We start from the raw sequence: 21,026 nt of genomic DNA on the forward strand, positions 1-21,026 counted from the left end.
TGATTATAATTGAATTGAATTTTTGCACCGGAAATTATTGAGCCTGATGAACGTTTAGTCTGATCCCTGTCTAGCATCTTAGGGAGAATTTGGCTTCAAGAAATAAAATATTCATCATTTCTAATTTTAAGTGGTACTGTTGTCAAGACAACTTTTCTCATGAGGAACAGTATTATTCTAAAATGGTCTTCTCTAACAATATTTTAAAATTTCAGTTCTTATTTACACACAAAAACACATTATCTCCTAACTACTTCATTAATCAAAACACTCTTAACCATGTAAATGGAACAATATTTGGAAAGGTTTCAATGGAGTTTTTTTTTTTTTCTTCCTTAGTTCTTCAAGGAAATAGAATTCCTGACATGAGACTTTAACTAGGTAGCACTTCAATTAAAAGCAGAGTATGCGGAATTAATGTAACATAAAGTAGCATCTAAAACAGAGCTACCAGGCCCCTTCATGCCTGACCATTGGGATAAAATGAAATCCGAGGCCTGAAGAACAAAGGGGGATTTGGGTGTAGCAAGAATCTAATGTTAGCAAATGTGAACCTACTCGGTCATTCCTATCGGCAGCATCAATACATAAAGGAGACGTTACCATATTGTAACTTTCATACAGACAATATGTTTGTCTCTTCCCTAATATTGTAATAAAGATGGATCAACTATAGTCGATATTCTGAATTATATGAATGTAGCATTGTCATTATTCATAAGTTCATCATTATAAAAAATATTTATAATTTGTAAAGTTTTTTCGTATTTCCCTTGATTTACCAATCTCAATCTCATGAGTAAATTGGGTGCACATAGCATATGTAGGTTCCATAGCCAGTAAGAATTTACCTATTCATTCATCCCTTAATTCAGAAAGATTTACTACATAGAAAATCGCATAAGCTACATTGAAGAAAAATACAAAGACTAGTGAGGAGTGAGGTAAATTTATTGACTAGAAAACCATATATGTCAGATCCAACTTTTTAAAAATAAAACTTCAAACTTATTTTTTTTTTGTATTTTGGGCTCCTGGTAACATTAAGATATTCAAATGAAGCTCTAGCAGAACCAAACTTAAAATCCTTTTGTGCACGCGCGCGCACACACACACACACACACACACACACACACAAAGAGCACCATAGGAGAAAAATACATGTACATTTCCTACGCTTATGGTATTGTTTCCTAATTTACAATTGCTAAAATTAAACAGTAAACTGGAGATTTATTTCTTTTGAAATTTGAAGTGATCAAGCATTTATCAATTAACATGTGACATATGCCCATTAGTATGTTCATTCCTAAACAAGCAGCAAATAAAGTCCAAATTTGTTGAAGGTGAGAACCAAGAGATAGTGTGTGATTTTCTGAGTATGTCTACACATCTTGGTATGTGTGAGAGAATTCAAGTACACTCATCATGTGTCAGACCTCAGACATTTATATAGGTAGCAAGCTAAAGAGTTAAGGTTTAGAAATAGAACAGAGAGACTGTGACATTTTATGTATTCTAAAGTGAAAACAAGTGAATATCTATGCACAATATAGATCCATGCTCCTTGTCGAGATTAATGTAAACCTCTGACTAAATAATGTTACAATCTCTGAGAATGTCTTATGACAAAATACGCCCTACATAATTCAAATAACTGAAACCATTCCCCTTCTTTACTGAGAATAGAACACAGAACCAAACAATTATGGAAATTCAATACCACCCTAAGTGATTCATTATGGCAGGCCTTGAACTTTGGTGAAGCTATTTATTTTAAAAATAGAAAGGTTTTTGAAAAAATCCATATAATAGGGTCATGTGATCTCCATTATTTTATAAATTTGATTATTTTAAAATGCAGAGAGGAGATTTTTCCCTATCTTTATTGACCTAATCATAATATATACTGTATCTAGAGGATTTTAGGAGCATTAAAATGTTCTATATTTTCCTCACTGATTTTTCTTATGAAAAAATTATGATTAGCTTCACCTTGAATAAATATATCATATGCTTGAAAATAACCCTTATTTCAGAATTTCTTAGGCATAGCCATACTAGATTAATAAATTTAGCATTACTGACTAAAATATAACTAATATGAATACTGCCCCATTTTGCAATGTTATGGGGGCCTTTAGACAGTGAAAGCAGAGACCATATTTTGGCTTTGACAAGCAAGCAGCTGCAATAATGTCTGTTAACCTCAATAGAATATGGAATTAGCGCCCCCTGTTGGGTTTTAAAAGTCCACATTCAGAAGACCACATCATAGACCTTTAAAAAAAAAAGCAAAATAAACAATGAAGACAAAATTAAAGACCTATACCTACATTCAAAATCTATGTTTAACCATATTTAACTATATTTTTCTATATAAAAGTCATTAAAATCCACATAAGGAGAATAAAATAGGAGTTTTTTATTTAATAAAATAGATAAAATGTCCAAATAAGGTACATAATCCTCTTCAGTGCTATTTTCTTCTTCAGTCATTAAAAAAAATAAAATCATGCTTTGCACCAAGTATATGAACAAGAAATCAAAGAAGTTATTCCTCCATTAAGAAAACATGTTGAGATAATATTCTACTAATAAAATTTGTTTTTCCATTTGTTGATTTACATCAGAACTTGTAAAATTGGTTTCACCCTCCTACTGAAAAGCAATGCTGAGCCCCATGCTTTTTAAGAAACAGTAGTGTTGAGATTCTATCACCGGGTGGTTGTCTTTGACCTGCTTTTCCCAGCAGGTCTAAGAATAACTGGTGTGGCAAGAAGGAAAAATAAAAAAAAATACAAGTAAATGATATAATCCCTAGTCATTTGTGAGTAGAGGAGAGTGGGAGAAACATATGCAGTTTCTGAGATAAATGTTAAATTGCAACTATGAATAATCATGGTTTTACAGCTATTGGAAAATAACACAATAAATCACAATCCCCAATATGTGAACAAAAAACTTAATATCAACCTCCTGATATGGTTTCACCTCAGCAAATGCTCTGATAACTTCACCCAGGTCTGCTGCAAAAACAGTATATTGTTTTTGCAGAAATGTCATGGTTCAAAAAATATATATATTAAAATCCACTATTAAGACCCAATACTTTCTTAAACTTCCAGCAACAACATACTAATATATTTTCATCATACCTTAATAGTCTTTTTCATATTTCATAAATATTTACTTATTATTTTTTCTAAAATTGAATCACTTAGAATAGTGAGAATATGATACCTATGGTACCTTATCAATAAATCCAGAATGATAAAGGGATGAAAAAGTCCTAACCTAGCAGGAATCATGGGAGTGGATTGTTTCTCCTTTAGAAAGCAAGTTTAGACAACAACTTGGGTCTTGACTTCCCCACAGGTGTAAAAAAGTACAAAATGAAGGAACAACTGGTGAAACTGGTTTCTTTTGAAGATTCCTACTGGACCATTTTTTTTTTTTTTTCAGAAAGCAAACACAAAGTAAGCCAACGCTATGTCTTTTCTGCAATATGCTTTTAGGACCCGGCCACTCAAGCAAACTTGGGTACTTTCTCTTAGATACATATGGATTAAATACGATGTATGCACTGGCCTGGGAACTGAACCAATATTTACAACATTGTTTTTATGGGAAAACATGTTCCAAGTTCTAAATAACTTACAAACAGTTGGAACACGATGATGCAAAAAAAATTTTGTTATGAGATATAGTATGAAGACAGGGTACTGGTTACAGCTAAGTCAGAGTTAATTCATGCTGATCCCTCCTTTTTTTTTTTTTTCTTCTTTTTTCAGAGGCATTTGACCTCCAAGCTACACCCCCTGCCCTACTTTTTATTCTTTATTTTGAAGCAGGGTCCCACTGATTTGCAGAGGGCCTCACTAAGTAGCTGAGGCTGTTCGTGAACCACGATCCTCCGGTCCGGTCTTAGCCCCCCGAATGCTGGGATTATCAAAACTCCAAAATGGTTGGAACAGAAAACTTTTCTCTGAATTTTCAAATTCTGGATAACATAATGTTTCATATCAGAAAAATCTTTTAAATATGAATTGATTATGAAACATATGAACCGATTTTCAAAGAATCATAATTTATGACACTGCTCATTTATTTTTACTAACTACTTCAGAATATTGTATTAGAGCAATCATAATGCTTGTTAAAAAAAAAAATTAGGACTGGCCGGGCGTGGTGGCGCACGTTTGTAATCCCCGCGCTTGGGAGGCAGAGACAGGAGGATCGCGCAGGTTCGAAGCCAGCCGCGCGAGCTGGCTTAGGAGACCTTGTTTCCAAATAAAAATGTAAAAATAGGTCTGGGAGTGTAGCCCGGAGATAGAAGGGCTTCCAGGAACCCCAGTACCACAAAAAAAAAAAAAAAAAATTAGGACTAAGCTGGGTGTGGTAGCGCACACTTATAATCCCAGCATTTGGAGGGCTGAGACAGGTGATTGTGGTTCATGGACAGCCTCAGCTACTTAGTGAGGCCCTTTGCAGGTCAGTGAGACCCTGTTTCAAAATAATAAAAAATAGGGCTGGGGGTGTATAGCTTAGAGGTAGAATGCCCCTGGGTTCCATCCCCAATACAAAAAAAAAAAAAAAAAAATGAGGACCAGGAGGTGCAGTGAAAAATACATAGAAAATAAGAAAACTACTTGTAAAAAATAAATAGTGTATGTGTATGTGTGTGTAGGGGGAGTGTACGGATCAGAAAAAGAAAAAAAAATAGCGCTCTGAAAATCAAGATATATCAATAGTAAGCCATGCTCAAGGACAATTTCGAGAGCCTCTAATTGCGTAGAACATCATGTGCGTGTGTGCTCTGAGCCACCAGCCTTCAAATTAGCAGAGAAAAAAGGGCAATTTCACACTGGCACTGGCAAGTCATAAACAGAACATTTCAAGCTAGAAATGCAATCCCCTTCATTCACTTTTAGATGGTTTCAATCTATTTGACGCAATCTGCACTTTGCTTTGCTTTCCAGGGCTTGGATTCAGTTAAGCACATTAAAGGAAAAGTCCCCATTTGTTCATTTCACAGATCCTCCATCACACTGAGTTAGGGTGGCCCACAAAAGAGAGTAGCATGTTTAGTTAGCTAATGCACAATACTGTTTATATCCACAAAGCCAAGCATTTAATAAAAATTGGAAGGTGGCAACTTCCTGAGGTTTATGCAGGATCTCTAGTCCACCATCACAGAAGGAAATATAAGGGCACAGCGGGGTTGTTTACCTGTCAATCACCTGTCACTCTTGCAGGTTCTCTACAAACACCCCTTGTACTTGGCAACTTCTGAACCAATAGCTGTAATTAGAATTTTTAAACACAGCAATAGACACATTTTCTAAAACCACTAAATTAAATCACCCCCAGACACAAAAGGAACGATAATGCCATGGTAACTTTTGTGCAATTGAAAAATTACATTTTTTAACTTGTTTCCAGTTCAGAGCATTGTTTTATTGTCTGTTTAACATGGCATTCCACTCTCCACATCATTTTTGTTTCAGCCTTTGTGATTATTATATGTAGGTGGAATAATGGAACAAGCAAAGTACTAACTTGTATCTCAGCACTCAAATAGAATGTGGACTATTTATTTAGCCAGTTTATCCTGAGAAGCATAACACAAGGAGCAGTTAATGGAAAGCTGATTAGTTTGCTAGTATTTCCTCAAGATTTGCACTATGTGAAAGGTAAGTGAACAACAATTTGCTCAAAACTTGTCTGAACGTACTCCATCCTCGCAGACATTTCCTTGGGTTGAGTAGATGTCATGTATTCAAGACCAGCATAAAAAAATAAATAAAGTGCAAAAAGTCTCCCCCAGAGCACTTTGTGACTATAACATGATACTTGGAGCATATAACTCTGGTAGCACTGTATTTAGTAATACTTGTCCTTCTTTCCTTTCCTTCTTTCTTTTCAAAAGTGTTATGTTAAGAAGAATCAAGCCCCTTATTTCCTTCTTGGTTGAGTATAGATTTAAGGTGTTTGGAAGAAAAAGAACATTGTGCACAGAAAGAATCTTTGAAAATACCTCCTTAATATCCTGAAATTAATACACACAAGATATAGTCTTGTTTTATTTCACCTTACTGGGTTAAGTAGTTTCTCAGGCAGCTCAGATAACTTTTGAAGGGGTGAGGCAGGGACTAGATGGAATTAACAATGAATGAGTTAAGTTGGATTGAGTGGCAACTAAGATAACTGATGAACTTATACCCAATTACAAACCTGAGTGTGGACTCCCCCAAGAGTCATGGGCAAAGGAAGAGTCAACAGCACAAACTGACCTTGCTCAAGTTAAAGAAGTATCTCTCCTTCAAAATGGCAACTGAAAATCCATTACCCCAGAGATTTCCAAACTAAGATTATCACACGGGCAGTGTTTCAGAGAGGAACTCTAGAGAGTTCTCTACAGTTCACGGCGCCTTGTATCTGGCTAATATGTGTTGCCTATTTTTATTTTTGTATCAGATTTATCATGAAATGAAAATCAGCATCAGAAAGTTTATAAGTAGAAATGTTTATGACATGGTTCCATGCAACCTTCTAGCAGTGAAGTACTGGTGGTCCTGTGGCCCCAGCTCTCTCCCAGGGCCTTCAAGGCCATCACTTCCAAGGTCAAACTGCTTTAGTCTTTTTGAACTGTCTAGTCTTGGATTCACTTCCTCAAATGAGCAATGGTCTTTTTTACAGATCTGGGAAGACATGAATTCCAACCAGGGCATTCCCTCCCTGTTACTACCCAGGATAGTCAAATTTCGTCTTTCTCATCCATGAACTAAGGCACAAAGTAACTTTTGAATCTTTTGCATATATAAACTAAAATTCCATACATAGCTTCTTCAAAATATTAGGCAGCTGGGCGTGGTGGCGCATACTTGTAATCCCTGCGCTTGGGAGGCGGAGACAGGAGGATCGCACAGGTTCATAGTCAGCCTCGCTCGCTGAGTTAAGAGACCCTTTTTCCAAATAAAAATGCAAAAATGGGTCTGGGAGTGTAAGTGTAGCCTGGAGGTAGAAGGACTTCCAAGAACCCCAGTACCACCAAAAAAAAAAAAAAAAAAAAAGTATTAGTCAAACCAAACCAATCCCTCTTACCTTGGAGTCAAAATCATTAACTTAACAAACGTGGGCATGGTGGCACAATGGGTAATCCCAGTAGTTGGGAGGCTGCTATAGGAGGATCACAAGTTTGAATCCAGTCTCAGCACTTAGACCCTGTTTCAAAATGAAAATAAAATAGGGCAGGAAGTCTAGCTCAGTGGTAGAATGCCCCTAAATTCAATCCCTTGTACAAATTAAAATAAAACAAACTAAACAAAACAAAAACAAAAAACTTCCAAGGGCAACAACTGGAGAATTTATAGGGAAAAACTTCAGCATTTACTCCAGAGATTTCAGGTCATAAAGCCCAGTGTCTGAAACACCACACACAGTAGCAGGTATGGCTTCTGTGCACTCCGTGGCTTTCTAGCTCCTCTATGCATAGGTACTTCCTAAAGACAGTAACAGTAATGATACAAACTGGGAAGTATCATCTATGGGTCTATGAATTTCAGGGAGGTGTTTTTAAATAGCAAAAAATAAAAAACCTCTCTGGAACATGTTTCTTTACCAAGTCTTGTATGTCTTTTTCAGCCAAGAAAATACATCATCTTTGTATTGTAATATAAAGGCACAGTAATGCATTACTCAGACGCAATGCCCCTAGATATTCAACTAACTGGATCAGAAAAACACGGTATTAAGAATAAAGCTAAGAACTGTTTCCAGACTCTGAAAGTGAAGGGGTGGTTTTGCTTTTGCAATTCTATTTTGCGGGACTGTAAGAATTATTCACTTGATAATTACTGGTATTATAATCAAAATGCTGAGGGAAATGCCATGTGCGTGTATGTTTCTATCACTCTAAGCTCTTGCTATGATGTATAATTACAAAGCACCAATAAAATGTATAAAAACAAATGCTGAGAAAACTTTGTTTTCTGCTGTTTACATGAGCTTTTTAAAAATTAAAATATCTTGTTCTCTACTTGGAACCATCAAACTATACAGATGCCATGTGATTTCACTTCAAATCTCTTCCTAAGTCTTTCTTCTCTTCTTAACAGCATAACCCTGAAATAGGGCGTCGGATCATGGCATTATTTTTGTAACTGATCTCCTGGCTTCAAGTCTCTCTTCGCTTCAATTCACAGCATAATCTTCCCGGAGCATTATCTTAATCAGATCACCCTGGCCTATCCAATAATGTCTGAATGAAGTCCTTCGCCTACTATTTTAGAGCCTTAAAATAGACCTCATCTACATTTCTCAAACTATTTCTCCTTAACCTCCCATCACAAATATATGAACTCTTGAGTCAATGAACATACCTGTTAAGCATTTGAAGTGAAGTCATTCTCTAGACATGGATTTTTTTTTAGCACTTATGATTCTGAAAACTACAGAAACCCACTTAGATTGAAATTTATACGCTCTTTTCCCAAACAACCTGGTCAGAATTGATGACTAATCCTTTAGAGATCTGTAGCACCCACATGATTCAAAATTATTCACACTACCCATGGAAGTATTATCATTATTTCATGTCTTAATACTATACTGTGGCTGCCTGGAGTAGAGAATTAAAAAGGACATCAGGGCTGTCATTCCTCAAAAAGAAAAATAAGACCATTAGCCAATCATCTAACCAAATATGAAGTCACATTTTGATCAGCTCAATATAGAGAATCAACTTTGCTTTAATGTAATCAAACTGTCAGCTCTCACACAAACAGCTGTGATTTGATTACTGCTAATAAAAAAGAAAAAGGATAATGCCTTTCAAAACTCAAAAAATGCACTCCATAAACACTGCTTATTTGGTGCTATGCAAGCCAGGCTATATAAACCAAGTGATGTATACATGAATAACTGTATCATTTTGAATCTCACTATAATAAAAAGTTGATAATTCACCAATAAAAGTATAAAAACAATTTTGTGAGTTAATATTATTTTATTTTACAAAGACAAGAAACTGAAGCTCAGAGTCACTATTTTACCCAGCATCACAGATTTAGAAAATATTTACACTATGATTCCAGTTAAGATCCTCTGGCTTCAGGTATATGTACCTGTTTTTGTTTGTTAGAAACTAATTGTTCATTCAACATATCCCAGCAGCAGAGAAGTAATGAAGTAGCTGTTTTATATTTAAAGATTCAGAGTATGCCAATGAATAGGGAAAAGATGACTCATACATAATCTGAAAGTATAATTGGCTAATGATTCTTAAAATCATTAGCTCTTCTTTCCCCAAAATGGACTGCACTGAAATGGATTTGAACCAAGCCCGAAACAAACCTTAGCACAATTCATCCATTCTCTTCTTCTGCACATGAACAGAACCGAATGGTATTCAAATGACTCAGACACACATGGTATTAAATATGACCCTCAGGATGATGTTTACCCTAAACTCATTCATTCCCTTTTTGAAATATCTAAAAATGACATCAGGAGAAAATTCCAGTCATTTTTGGAAACTATTATAGCAGTGAAATTATAAATGAAATCCAAGTTCTCTGTAATTGTTTTGATCATGTGTCATAGTGTCATTAATTTTGTGGACATGTTTCCTCCAATACATACTTCATACTTCATGTATTTATAAGTTAGTTTCACTGTACTGATACATATTAAACATATTTAAAATATAGGCAAATGGAGAACTTCAAAAGTTGAGAGAAATGTTTAAATAGAAATTTAAATAGAAAATTCTAACAATATCTTTCTATGTCTAGGGCCACACTATTATAAAAGTAAAAATATATACAGGAGTTGTTTTAGGGACAGATATCACATAAAAAGCAGAAGGAAGATTGGATAGGAACCTCCATTCCCTCCTTGACCAAGCATTTATTTGCTGGATACAATGTGCACCCAGGTGGTCAGATCCCTAGAAGTCGATTGCCTTGAACAGTCCTTGAAGGATGCATATACTACATTGAAGACACTGAATTAAATTACAGATATTTACTAAATGCTTTCCCAGGAATGATTTAGATATCTGTGGAATATCACACATGAGCAAGACATACAACTGTTAACTATACAACAGTTATATAATTTCACAGAATTTCTACTCAGAAAAGTCTCAGTGAACACCATCTCAGATTAGATCCAGTCTCCACTTTTAAGTTCAGTGGAGACACAGGTGAGAAATAACAGATGCAGGATGACTGCAAACAGGCTGCTAAGGCACACCACTAGGGACACCCAATCTAGCCTCGAGGAAAGTGAAAGCTGGGGAAGGTGAACCTAAACCTGTCTCAGTCTGTTTGCTGTTGCTATCACAAAATACCTGAGACCAGGTTATATAAAATGAATGAAATTTCATTTGGTTTTCTGAATGCTGGGAAATCCAAGTGCATGCACTAGCACCATCTGCTAAAGGCCTTCTAACTGCATTCTGATGTGGTCCAGAGCATCGCATGGTAACACAGAGCAAGTCTGCTGGCTTGAGTCTCCCTCCCTCTTATAAAGTCACTAATGCCATTATGATGACTTGGTCCTCATGACCCCATCAGGTCCCAATGGCTTCCCACCTCCCAAAGCCCACTTCCAAACACGATTAACACCAAAATTTGGAGGTTAAGTGTCCAACACATAATTTCAGGGGATTACATTCAAATCAGAGTGTAAGCTGAGCCCTACAATAAGAGAAGAACATGGGGCATGACACCTGCCCCTCGAGGCTATAATTTTCTGATATCAAAGTTATTCTGAGAAGAGACACATAAAAATAAAAGACTAATACAAACACCTTTCTTCTACAACAGTATAATTTAGTGAAATAAAAAAGATAGACTGAAAGGACAATGTTGGCTGGCATTCATTCAGCATATAACTATTGGGCAACTAGCATATGTCAAAGGCTAACCAGGCATTAGGAACTAATAATGAGTAAAAATCTCTTTCTTCCTGTTGTCAAGCTGTAGTGAGTGAAAACAGAGCATCCACACATAATCATACAATGGTAGGTATAGTTAGAAACGGTTGAGATTACCGGTAAACTGCAGTGGTGCGTAAATAAGGTGACCTAACTGAGGAATATGGAAGGGAGGTAGAGGAAAACTCCCAAATGAACGTGATGGACATTCACAAACATATCAATCACTAAGCCAAACATGAGGAGGGAGGGGGTGGGAATTGGGGAAGGACTAAATGAGTGACATGTGCACGTACGCCTCTACCATCTTGCACTCTGTTAAGATGGATGACTACAATGTACCAATTAAAAAAGAGAGAAGCCGGGCATGGTGGTGCACGCTTGTAATTGCCGTGCTTGGGAGGCTGAAACATAAGGATCACACAAGTTCGAAGCCAGCTTCAGCTACTGAGTGACGCTCTCAGCAACTTAGTGAGAGCCTGTTTCCAAATAAAGTATAAAATAGGTCTGGGAGTATAGCCTGGAGGTAGAAAAACCCTGGCTTCCATCCCCAGCACCACCAGAGAGAGAGAGAGGGAGGGAGGGAGGGAGGGAGGGAATGAGGGAGGGAGAGAAAGAGAGAGAGAGAGAGAGAGAGAGAGAGAGAGAGAGAGAGAGAAGAGTTACTGTGGTTTAATCTAGAGGAAAAAGGGAAAGTCTTCTGGAGTGAGCAAGCAAGATGAAAATGTGAAAGAGCTAAACAGGGTAAATCAGGAATATGGGAAAATGGCTGGGGATACGGTGACGGCGAGGGATGAATGGGTAGAGTAAGCAGTTCATGCAGTTCTGGGTACAGGAACCTGCCTGTGCAAAGGCCCTGCGAGGCCCTGCAGAGGAAATAGGGAGGCACACTGGGATCTGCTTCTGCCTGTACAGATGGGGCCCAGGCAGACAAGAGCAAAGGCAGCAGGAGGAAGCTGCGCAGAGCAGCAGAGTGTGCAGGACTCAGAGGCCCACTGAGCATGTGGTTTCTGTATTGGGGGGGAGGGAAATGGGGAGGCAACACGTGCCCTGTGCATGTATGTCATTTTCAACATGATTTAGATGATGATATGAGACAATAATGCAGGTTTAGAATAAATTCCTGAATTGTACACTTTAAATATGAGATGCTTCTTATGTCAATTATACCTCAGGAAGCTGTAAGGAAAACAGAAAAAGGATCTCTTTCCTACTGGCATTCTAATGCCAACAGTCAGAAAACTATTTGGATATACTGATTTTGTTAAAAATGAGGAGAATTTATTAATGTCTGCCAGAAAATTGTCATAATATTCACATCTACAAAAAGATATGGTTTGTATCCTAAGAACAATGCTACACACTAAAGGAGTTTTCTAACGGGACCACATTTAATAGCTTCCCCACTTGGATTCTCCATCACTCTTTTCCTCCTACCCACAAAATTGGTGTTGACCAGTCTACCATGGTTGGTACACTATTTGGGGTACCTAGGATACAAGGGTTTAAAAAAGAGAGACTCTGTTTCCCTGAGTCTCACATGTTAAAAGAGGCAAAGGGAGATCTATAAAATATAAAAATATTGTCTACTTTATAGGGCTACAGCTTTTCTGATCATAAAATTTACATAAAATTTACAGATATTCTGATCATAAAATTTACAAAATACAAACTGCCATGTTTAAAAAAACCTTCATTTTTTGGTTTTTTTTGTGCTTTTTATTTGTCATCATCATTTTGTTTTCTGTTTGTGAATGACATGGTAAGGCACACATAGATTTCTAAGACAAAAAAAATTAGAAATGAATAACTGGAGTATAGATGAGACAAAGATACAAGTAATAAAATTCTGACCAAGAAAATAGGACTACAATACCAACTACCCAAAGCAGGTTCTATTATGAGCCTAACAATGGGCCTTACACAATGTTTTAAAATCATCTAAAAACCCTGAAAAATAGGTTTTATTATGTCTACATAGAAAACATGAAGCGTAAAGAAATCCTAACTCCAGGAGTTTCGATTTTATGCGCATTGACTAAAAGTTGCTATACTAGAAACCTGATCATGGTTCCCATGGAAAGGTTAATGGATTAGTTATACACTTTGGCCTGCAAATAACTGACACCTGTGTAAATGTGGCTTCACTAATAAGGGAAATGATCATCTCATAAGCAAGATGTTCAGAGGCAGGTCAAGCCAGTCTTCTTTCATTCAGTCTCTTTATTTCTCTACCCTCAACATGGTTTTGTCAAGGGAGTCTGTCCATGGCCAACGGTGTTAACCAGAGCTTCATTGCTCTTCACTCATAATCAGGGCAAGAATGAGAGGGGGGAAATGAGGGAGAGAGAAAGTAAAGGAAGGGAGGGAAAGAAAGAGGGAGGTGGCAACTACGCTCAAGATGAATTCTAGGCACCCTCTCCTTCGAAATGTGTAACTTTGATAAAGAGTTGCCAAAGAAATGTCATGCACTGGTAGACTGAAGATGGTTGAGAAACCAATGAGCCTTGAGACTGATGGATACTGCATCGGACTGGGGTCTCCACACTGAAGGATGTGGAGAAGTAACCAACAGGGTTCACTACAGCTAGAACTTAGGCATTTCAGAAATTAAATGGAAGCGTTCTCATTTTGAGGTTCATGTTTGGAAGACACACACTCAGTTAACTGTCAGCATTTTTAAGACCAACTGCACAGTAAAAAATGACATCATTTATCGAGGGGAGGTACTTCACTGACACTGCAGCAACATTCAGTCTTTATAACAACACAGAAAGATGAGTGTATATTATCTTCACTTAACAGATGAGGAGATGAGGCTCTGTCTGCCCACAAAACCTTGTTGTTTTCTTTTTTTTTTTTTAATCATAGCATGTTAAGTCACATACTTTTTTAAAAGGTTTTGATACTAGGGATATGGAACTCAGTGGAATTCTACCTACAAGTTGCACTGCCAGCCCCTTTTTATTACTTTTTAAAAATTTGAAACGGGATCCTGCTAAGTTGCTAAGAGTCTTGCAAAATTGCTGATGCTAGCCTCAAACCAGCGATCCTTCTATTTGAACCTACAAAGTACTGGGCTTACATAAACGTGTGTGCCAGCACACCTGGCTCGTTTTTTTAGTTCCCAAATAAATTATGATAATATATTCTCATAATATACATAATGAAGTATCATAATAGCAAAGACTGTTTACCTAAAAATGAATTATTAGTTTGTACACATACTGTGGTATTTCCAAACACAGCTGTCTAAAAATTAGATACATAGATACACTACTGAAGTGTTGTTTTATTCTAAAAGACAGTTTTTTTCAATAAAATAAGTATGATATATAAGAAAACAATGAGAAGCTTTTATTAAATAAATGCGTAACTATTTTTTTAAACAAAGAAAGCTTAAAAAAGTAGTAAAGCTAGCTGGGTGTGGTAGTGCATGCTTGCAACCCCAGTACTTAGGAGGCTGAGACAGGAGGATCACGGGTTAGAAGCCAGCCTCAGCAGCTTAGTATGGTTCGCTGCAACTTGGTGAGACTGTTCCCAAATAAAATATAAAATAGGTTCTGGGGGTATAGCCCAAAAGTAGAGGGCCTCCTGGTTCCATCCCCAGTACCACACACATACAAAAAGTAGTACCACCCTTATTAAATTTACTTAACAAGGATTTATTTAGCTTCTCTGGGGCACTAGCCCTATGGTGAGTGTTCTTCAAAAGATAAAAATAAGCTGGGCGTGGTGGTGCATGCTCATAATCCCCAGGCTTGGGAGGGTAAGACAGGAGGATTGCACAGGTTCGAAGCCATCCTCAGCTATTTAGTGAGGCTCTCAGTAACTTAGTGAGACCCTGTTTCAAATAAAAAAACATAAAATAGGTCAGGGATGATAGCCCGGAGGTAGAAAGCCCCTGGCTTCCACCCCCAGTACCACCTAAAAAAATTAAAATAAAAAAATTAAGTTCTTAGAACCTGCTACCAAGACCTTGAGTTCTTGGAATGAGAGAGTTGCAGACAACCTCACTGTAAGACAGCTATTGCATAAAACCAATGGAAACTTAAAATGCGGCTGCTTGGTACTGTCACAAACACGACAGGATCAGACTAAGCCCTTCAAATAAGAAGAACACTTCAGTTGGTTGTGTTGAGTCTTAAAGTCATTTAGTCAACAACAACAAAAATTCTAAAAACCTAGGTGATACTGAGATCAATAAAATAGAACCCCTGCTATAACATTCTCTTGAGATACAGGGCAATGCATGGGAAATACTAATGCATCAATGTGCTTATCTGTTTTTGTTTTTTTTTTAGAAGGCAAGAAAAATAACCAGTCTCCTGAGTCGCATCTACGAGCTATGCGTCCCCCAGACTCAGAGCTCCCTGGGGCAGACTTCCACCAGCCCACAAGGAAGCCTAGCAGAGCTCAGACATGACACGGGCCTCCCCACTGCCTCACCCCACTCTCACCCCTCCATGCTATAGTTCTGTGCTCCCCAGCGGAGCTGTCATGATTCACTGTCTCTGTATGGCTGGATTTGCTAAGATAATGGCCTTTGATGTGCAGGCACTGTGAATTCTTCTCCACCCCTTGTACAGGGAAGACAATTTAAGTGGGAAAGAATAAATTGCTGCATTTAATACAATGACCAAACACAAAAGCCTAATAAAAATGTCAGAGGTACATGGTCCAGGATGGCAAGGAATCAAGGAAGCACACTCGGCGTCCGCCATGCCTCTCAGCCCCTGTGAGGACTCAGAGAGAGGAGGTTAAGCCCTGGGCCTCAGTTGCTTCTCACCATCTTAGCCATTTCCACTTTGCAATAATTTTGTAGCAACATTTTTATCTGCACAGTGAGCAAAAATGTGCACATGCATAGGCACACATGCATAAAAACTCTTAGGAACAAATATTAGGGTGAAATTGATAAATGACACAAAATGTATAGAATGGCGCTCTCTCTAGGCTTTTATACATGATATAGGTATTCTACAGCACAGGGAGAAAACTGGTACCAAAAGTCACCTGTGTATACCAGCTGAGGTGTATAGTTTGAACAGGTTTACTGACTTCTATTCTCTTTAAACTTACACAGTATCAGGAAAAAAAAAACACAAATGCAAAGATATTGAAAAGATAAACCTTATGAATGCTGTCTGCTATATGTCCAAGCCCTTCAGGACTCTATGGCCTATGGAAAGCATTTTGTTCATTCACTATAATCCTACTGTAAGAAATAAACAGCTTCTATAGTACGTTCAACTTAGTCTAAGCTGCATATTTTTTAATTCCCTAGGCTAGACATCTGTGGATTAACCATGTTTAAAAAAAAAAAGGGAGTAAGTGGAGACATGAGACATGTGTTGTTGGTCACTGCGTAGCTACAGGGCGGAAGGGCCCAGGCAGGGTGGTGGCACCTCCGATGATGGGGAAGGGAAGCCAGGCCAGCTTAGCAGCAAAGCCAGGTGGCATCGCCACATCCCAGAGCAGCAGGACTAAAAAAACAAAAGAACTCCATGAAAATGAAGAAGTCCATAAAAACAGTAGTCAGAAACGAGCAAAAGCAAGCAGGCTTTCCCTCCTAACACTGACAGGAGAAGGGGTCGAAGAAGAGGAGAACCCAGCCAAAGCCCAGAAAACAAGAGCTAAGGCTGTTCAGACTATGGTAAATATTTGGTTGTTTCCTGAGCCAAAAGCTACTTGGTTTATGGATCATGGTTCATGTTCATTGGACTCTGCGGCAGATGCATTCCATCACTGAGTCTTCTTCAGTGATGCTGACAGTGATATTTTAATTATTCTCATCTCACAGAAGAGGATGTTGAGGCAGGGGAGTTACATAAGACGCCCCACGTCACATCCTAGGAAACCTTGCAGCTAGGATTAAAACCCTGTCAGTCTGTCACAAAACTTAGGATCGCTCATTTTACCAACATTTCTTGTACATAGGCTACGACTCTCTATCTGCCCAAAGCTCCCATTTGTGCTGAAATCGATAACACAATTAGTAAAATAATTAAGGTGATAAATACTATAGGGGTCTAAGGATAAAAATAAAACAAGGGTGGTAAAAAGAGGCTGGGTTGCCGGGCGTGGTGGCGCACGCTTGTAATCCCCGCGCTTGGGAGGCTGAGACAGGAGGATCGAAGCCAGCCTCAGCTACTTAGTGAGACCCTGTTTCTAATAAAATATAAAATGGGTCTGGGAGTATAGCCCGGAAGTAGAAAGCCTCTGTGTTCCACCCCCAGTACCACCAAAAACAAACAAACAAACAAAAAGCTGGGTCTTTTGCCTCCATATATACAGGGAATTCAAACTATTATAAGACATTATTTTAGGCATTAAAAAAATCCAAAAATATTTTAAAGGTTTGTTTATAGTCAATGTACTTTGAATAGAAATAGTTTGCTTCAGTTTCAGTAGTCGTTTGGATTGAGATTTAATTGGGTCTCATAATTCTGTTTCCTTTAATATATTTACCCTTAATGTTTAAGCTAAATAAATAATGGCAAGCCAGGCGTGGTGGCGCACGCTTGTGATCCCAGCATTCGGGAGGCTGAGACTGAAGGATCGCGGTTCGTGGAAAGCCTCGGCTACGTAGTGAGGCCCTCCACAACTTAGTGAGACCCTGTTTTAAAATAAAGAATATAAAATAGGGCAGGGGGTATAGCTCAGAGGTCAAATGCCTCTGGGTTCCAGACCCGCAAAAATAAATAAATAAATAAATAAATAAATAAATAAATAAAGGCAGCCAAAGCAACACGCTAAGCACACAAAGAGGGAGAGTAATACTAAAAAAGAAAATAATAATAATCAATACAAGTTCCAGTAAAAAGCATTGATGAAACATGTATTAAAAATTACCTTTAGAGCCTGGCACGTTGATGCATGCTTGTAATCTCAGTGCTTGGGAGGCTGAGACAGGAGGATCACACAGGTTCGAAGCCAGCCTCAGCCACTTATTGAGACTCTCAGCAACTTAGTAAGACTCTGTTTCCTAATAAATATAAAATAGGTCGTGCTGTAGACCAGAGGTAGAAGGCCCCTGGGTTTTATCCCAATACCACAAAAAATTACTTTTAGAAGTTTATAATATTGATTTTTTTCCATTTTTTTTATTTTTGTGTGTGTGGTACTAGGAATGAAACCCAGAGGCATTTGACCTCCAAGCTACAGCCCCTGCCCTATTTTTTATTCTTTATTTTCAAAAAGGACCTCATTGAGTTGCAAAGGGCCTCACTGAGTACCTAAAGGGGCCGTGAACCACTATCCTCTTGTCTCAGGCTCCCAAATGCTGGGATTGCAAGAGAGATCCACCACGCCTGGCCATTTTTTAAAACTTTTTGTGGTACTGTGGCTTGAACCCCAGGGGTACATTCTACCTCTAAGTTACACCTCCAGTCCTATTTTATTTTATAATGTTTTTTTACTTTGAAGTAGGGTCTCATTAATTTGCCTTACTAATTTGCTGAAGCTGGCCTTAAACCTGCAATCCTCTTGTCTCAGCCTCCCAAGTTCTGGGTTTATAAGTACATGCCACCACACCACATTTATTAATTTTAATCATGTGTTGAATCTCAAATATCTAAATTACTTTGTCAATTTAGATTCCTGGAAAGAGGGGTCTTGAGCAAAACAGAAAATAAAAAATAAAGTAAAAAATCACCTTTATAGTAAATTCAATGTCCACAAAACATCTATAAATAAACGGTACATAAAATGCTTTGGGCTTCAACATCTTGTCAAGTGAGAAAACTTCTGCCCATACACACAGGACTTCAGGTCTGCTCATTCACTGCACTGCTATACAATCCTTTGTGCAGGGGGCTTCTAAAGCAGACTCCATTCCACAGGGACAGACAAGCAAGAGAAGCCGGATTAAGAAATGCCAGTCACTCAAATAGTAGCTGAATGGGGTATACACACCCAAGTAAACAAATACCTAAAACAAATATGGGTCATGTATCAGTGTTCCCTGGTTCATGAAACTGTTACAAAAGAATCGAAGTTTCTCTATCCATCAGAGTAACAACAGAAAGCCAAATTCATCTTTAAGGCTGGGTCGATACCAACACATTCATCGGGCTGGAGCTATACAAAGTTGTACACTAGACAGTGTTGGTACAAGAAAAAAATATAATATTTCTCAACCCCATACATCTCGAATAGCTTTATTTTAAGAAAACAGCGATCATGCTGGGCATGGTAGTGCTCACTTGTAATCACAGTACTTTGGAGGCTGGGACAAGAGGATCTCCGGTTCGAGACCAGCCTCAGCAATTTCGTAGGATTCTCAGCAACCTAGTGAGACCTTGTTTTAAAATAAAAAAAATAAGGGTGTATTCATTTCGAGTCACCCCCCCCATGCCATTTTGGCATGGGGCTGTATTTCTATTTTCTGTATTTCTATCTTTCTAATAAACTTCTTTAAATCTTCAGGAGAAAAATAAATAAAATAAAATAAAAAATAAAGGGGGCTGGAGTGTTACCTTAGAGGCAGAAGTCCCCTGGGTTTAATCCCCAGTTCCACCAAAAAAAAAAAAAAATAATAATAATAATGTAAGGGAGGGAGGAAAGGAAGGAGGAAGGAAGGAAGGAAGTAAAAATCATAATTAACAAAAAGTAATTGTTCTTTGCAACAGTTAAAAGCTGCTCTTGCTACTTGGATTAACTGGAATTAACGGGGGAAGTGCGGAAAGTAGAGCCCAGTTCAGTCAAATAATTTTGGGAAAGAAGTTTAAAGAAGTGAAAAGACTTCTTGATGGCTGTATGACTTGTTTAGTCCATGAGTCGATACTGCAGTTACCACAACGTGCAGGGACTGAGTCACATCCCATAATGTCTGGCCACAAAACACTTTTCTCTTGCATTTTTCAAGAGCACACTTTAGGAGTCACATCTTTGAAATATAATACAAACTCAAATTACTATAGCCATAAACAAAAGGTGTCTGAACAATATATGCTTGAGAATTACGGGGGAGGGCTATCCTCAAAAAATTGCAAAAGTTGTATTATCAGAATAAAACTAAAGTATCTTATTCTTATCATATGTATCATGTTGACGGTTCGAGTTATAACATTTACTTGAAAACAGGAAGCCTCTCTCAAAACCTGTTCACCTATGCTTGGAGAATGTTCTTCAACTCAGGGAACTGAATTTAGACAATAAAGCCAAATCTGGACACTGATAACTATTCTCAGCCCCTCTTCCTTGTTTAAATTAGGATATGATTTCTAAACAGGCAGATATAACAGAATACTTGTCCATTTGAATACAATGTAGTTATAATCATAGTTCATTTTTTCTGTAATATTTAGTTCAAATTCTTCTTCAGATTTTGATCTAGAATCCCATCAGAAAGCAATAGAATAAGTGTTAAAACAACAACAAAAAAATACATATATCACCCTGAGAGTAGAGGTAAGGCTTTTGTGTCCAGCTTCACTGTGAAATTCACAAGAATGAAGAAAAATTCTCTTCCAGCCCCCTTGGGTGAAAACTGTTGTCTTGAAATATCATGACTGACTACAGTCACGTGCTTTTCAACACGAGCACTCTTCTTGTGCACACAATTTCGTTCTTCCAAACATATTATTGTTACAGTAATTTCCCACCTCAACTAAATTCCAGGGGATTACATGGTGGGTGGGAAGAGGGAAAAGGTATTTCCTTTTATCAAATGTAACCGTGTTGCTCCCTCATTCCCTCACGTTCCTGGGTAATGAAAGAAGAATCCAGGGTGGTCACTCGCGGTACCTGATTGACAACTTTCCTTGGAACTATTCATTAGGTGTGGAATTCATACCCCTTCAAGGGAGGGAGAGAAATCCATACCACCTCCTGAGAGTAGCTCTACTCTTAAGAAACAAACTGCAGAATCCACTTGCCTTCAGGGTATTCAGGTTCCGTACATTCTGTTCTCAAAAGGTCGGGAAAATTAATTGTCCCCGGTACACCATCCATTTCCTAGGGAGGAGGATTATAGAAAATGATGGTCCTGTCCCTCGAGCCCACGACTGAAAAGATGACGACACGAATACGAGCACAGAAAGCTCTGCCAGCATTCTCTGTCATTCTCTCCTGATGT

General features: G+C 38.0%; 1 protein-coding gene across 1 annotated transcript in view; it reads right to left on the bottom strand.

Annotated features, from left to right (window-relative positions):
• The window catches only part of SLIT2 (slit guidance ligand 2), a gene marked incomplete at both ends in the record, with an annotated part of 373,384 nt that overhangs the window by 322,692 nt on the left and 29,666 nt on the right, over positions 1 to 21,026 (bottom strand).

The sequence above is a fragment of the Muscardinus avellanarius genome (genome assembly GCF_963383645.1).
Source record: "Muscardinus avellanarius genome assembly, chromosome: 6".
Lineage (NCBI taxonomy): Eukaryota > Metazoa > Chordata > Mammalia > Rodentia > Gliridae > Muscardinus > Muscardinus avellanarius.